The sequence below is a fragment of the Ursus maritimus genome, unplaced genomic scaffold (genome assembly GCF_017311325.1).
Source record: "Ursus maritimus isolate PB19 unplaced genomic scaffold, ASM1731132v1 scaffold_14, whole genome shotgun sequence".
Taxonomy (NCBI): Eukaryota; Metazoa; Chordata; class Mammalia; order Carnivora; family Ursidae; genus Ursus; species Ursus maritimus.
Window position 1 is genome coordinate 56,596,616 of NW_024423786.1, and position 3,847 is coordinate 56,600,462.

The window sequence follows — 3,847 nt, forward strand, 5'->3', positions numbered from 1 at the left end:
CCCCCCCCCCCCCCCCCCCCGTCCTGCCTGGCCTCTTCCTTGTATTTAATTAAACAAGCCCTTTTTTAAACCCGACTGTGGTGCCTGCGTGGTTTTTCCCACCTCTGGTCTTCAGCCGGTGAGCTGAGTCCCCGCGTCCCAATCAACAGCGTAGCCCCCAGGTCACCAGCCTTCTGCTGGGGACCCTGGACCCACTGGCTGGGACACGACATAACGCTCCCTCAGCCCTAAGGCCTGGGGAGGGGGCTGCTGCCCCGCGACACCTACGCCTCACGCAGCTGCGCCCCCCCTCCCACTCGCTCCGTTACCCGGCAACCGAGGCGCGGTGACACGGCGCCCGGGGGCGTCCAGCGCCCGCCCTCTTCCGGCGCCAGGAGCTGGAGGAGCCTGTGCCCCTGGGGCTGCTGGTGGGTGTGACAGCGCTCCTCCCCAGAGGGTCCCCGGACCCCCGCTGTCTCCACCCCGCCCCGCGCCAGCTCGCGTGCCCAGCGGGTCTGCTCACGTATTGCACGCCTGCCGTATGCCAGCTCCCGATTGCAGGGGACTGGGCGGGGGAGCCCCTCGGGGAGGAGGGCTCAGAGGCCCCGGGAGCATTGAGAAGCTGACGAGGGTCTTGAACCCCTTTCCTAGGAAATAGACGCCCAGATTCCCGCGGTCTCCAGCGCCCCGAAGGCGGGTGTGGCTCCGGTGGAGGCGCGCAGACCCTCCCCCGGGGCTCCCCTGATTCCGCCCCCGGGAAGGCGAAGGCCTCGCCATCTGGTGGCCGTCCGTGGCATTGCACCTTGGCTCCCACCGAGCCCTCCCCGGGGTCCTGCCCCCGCCGCCGCGCAGATCGCCCACAAGCTGGGCAGGAGCCCGTCGCCCTTACTCGAGGACGGCCTCCCTGTTGCATCCCCCTAATCCCTGCTTCACTTTGTCCCCTTTCTTCTGGCTTCTGCCCCGCAGGCCCGCAAACATCGCTCCTTGGACCCCTGTCCCACTGTCCCACTCCGGCTCCAGCTGCGTTTTCTGCCCCTTTGGGCAGAGTCCCGGGAATTCCGGGTCCACGCACGCAGCTCCTCCCGCCAGTCTCTCTTGGACACCATCCCACGTGCTCTGGACAGCTCAAAGATGTCCCCTCCTGCCTTCTGGACGCTTCCTGGTCATGCGGCCTCGGGGACCCCTGACCCTCCCGGATCCCCACCACTACGGGCTCAGGCCCCCTCTCGCTGTGCTCCTTGTCTGCTCACATCCCCTCATGTGCCGACGACACTCCCTGGGCCAGCGCCCGTCGGACCTCATTGTGCCAACTCCCACCGCTAGGCTGCCCGGTTCCATCCCCCTTCAAGCACGGGGACTTCCATCTTTTCAGGTGCGCAGGCCAAAATCCTTGGGGTCACCCTTGACCTTGACTCTGTCTCTACCCACAGCCATTTCTTCCGGAAATCTCCCTGGAATTCTGTCTTCAAAGCATATCCCAAATCGGCCCATTTGCACCCCGTCCTGTGTTTTCACTTAATCCACCCCATCATCGCCCACCTGGACCGGGCCAGTCCCCTCCACTCTGGTCCCTGCGGTCCCTCACTCCCACCGTCACCCCACAGTCCGTTCTCCCCTCGGTAGCCACTCGGTAGCTGAGTCAGGTCCCGCCCTCTTGCGCTTACAGCCCTCTGGGGCTCCCACCTCCCTGGGGGTAAAGCCCACGTCTTCACCAATGTCCCCAAGGCCCTGCATGACCTGCCCCCATCCCTTCCCTGCCCTCCATTCTTCCCTCTCTCCCCCTTGCCCACTCTGCTGCAGCCACACGGACCTTCTCTCTGTTCCTCCAACATGCCTACTGAGTGCTGCCCCAGGGCCTTTGCACAGACTGTGCTCTCTGCCTGAAATGCCCTTCCCCCTCTTTACCTTCTTCAGAACTGCTCAAATCCCACCTTCCTCAGAAGACCACATGGACCACCTCTTTTCTCAGTCGCATACCCTGTTCTCCTCTCCCCCACCCCAGCACTTAGATCATGCTATCATTTCCTTATTTCCTATCGCCTGTCTTCCCCACCTAGAGCACCGCCTCCACCAGGGAAGGGATCTTTCCCCTGTTCGCCGGTGTCTCTAGCACTGCGTCTGGCACGTGATAGGTGCTTGGTAAATATTTGCTAAATGGACGCCCAAGGCCCGTGAGCGTGGACAGAGACCAGGCAGGCTTCACCTCACATACTTTGTCAGGCCACTCGCAGGGGCCTGCCTTTCCATTCTTGGTGATGACAGCTGTTGAGGGACCCCTGCGTGAAGGGCCCGGTGGCTGAGGTGAGGTGAGCAGTCGGCTGGGAGGGGGAGTTGTGTGCTCACGGGGGTCCGTGGCAATCACCAGCTGGTGGACCCAGGGTGGCCAACTGTTCGTAGAGAGGCCGGGTTTGCAGTTTTTTGTGACATCTCCCCACATTTGAAACATGAGCAATAGACAATTTACATCATTTGAAAAACTCCTACTCAAAAAACCCCAGGTGCTCGAACACACACGCTGAGAACAAACACGGGCGTCCACAGCCGCACAGTCAGACGGACACACAGAACACGGTCCATGCACGCACAGGCACGTCCCTCGGCCACAAGCAGGAGCGGGGCGCCCACCTGTGCTGCCCCAGGGACGGACCCCGAGCCCCCGACGCTCAGGGAGGGAACCAGACGCAGAAGGCCCCACGGTGTGTGAGTCCACGTGTGTGACACGTCCAGAACAGGCTCCTCCACGGACGGGAAGGGGGCTCGTGGGGGCCGGGGGTTGGGGAAAGGGGAGGAGTGGGGGTGATGGCTGATGGGGACGGGGTTTCTTTTTGCCTCCAGAATATTCTGGAATTACATAGAGGTGATGGTTGCACGGAATAGTGAATGTACCAAATGCCCCTGAATTTTCACTTCTAAAATGATTAATTATGGGGGCGCCTGATTGGCTCAGTCAGTGGCGCATGTGACTCTTGATCTCAGGGTCATGAGTTCAAGCCCCACCTGGGATGTAGAGATTACTTAAAAATAAAATCTAAAAATAAAATAAAATAAAATGATTAATTTTGTTAATGTGAATTTCCCCTAAATAAAGAAGAAAAAAGCCACTGAGTGGAATAAAACAGAGGGGAGAACCTGTCCAGGATGTCCTGTTGGAGACCCCTCCCACCTGCCGCTGCCTGCATGTCTTCTTTTCATCACTAAAGCCTTACCCCAGATGGCATTAAATGTAGTTTTCTGCACCCCCTTTAGAATTGAGGGCAGATTCATTCCTTCACGTCGATCCATTTTACAGATTCACGTTGTAGATTCTGAGTCCAGCTGGGTCCTGACCCTGAGATTCCTGGGTTGAGGCAGGTGGAATGCAGGCAGATGTGAATAAAATCCCTACACTGTTGAAGAATGGGAAGGTTTGTGAGGCTGCCATGGTGGGAAACCCCAGGGAGAGATGACACTGTCAAGGGGAGAAATCCACCTGCATCCTTCACTGCTTCCAACCCTCCGTGGCTCCCCATTGCCCTCCTGGTTTCAACAACAAGGATGCTCACACATTCGTAGCCTCAAGCTGTCTCTTGCCTGGATTCCTGCTCAAGAAAGAGTCCCGTGCTGGGGCGCCTGGGTGGCTCAGTTGGTTAAATGTGTGCCTTTGGCTCAGGTCATGATCTCAGGGTCCTCAGATATAGCCCCGTGTCCACGATCAGCGGGCAGCCTGCTTCTCCCTCTCCCTCTGCCCCTCCTCCCACTCGTGCGCGTGAGCTCTCTCAAATAAATAAATAAAATCTTTAAAAAAAAATCAGAGAAAGAGTCCCACGCCTAGAAACCCCCCTGCAATATTGCATGCATCCTGCCATTGTTAACACCGCATTTCAAACCA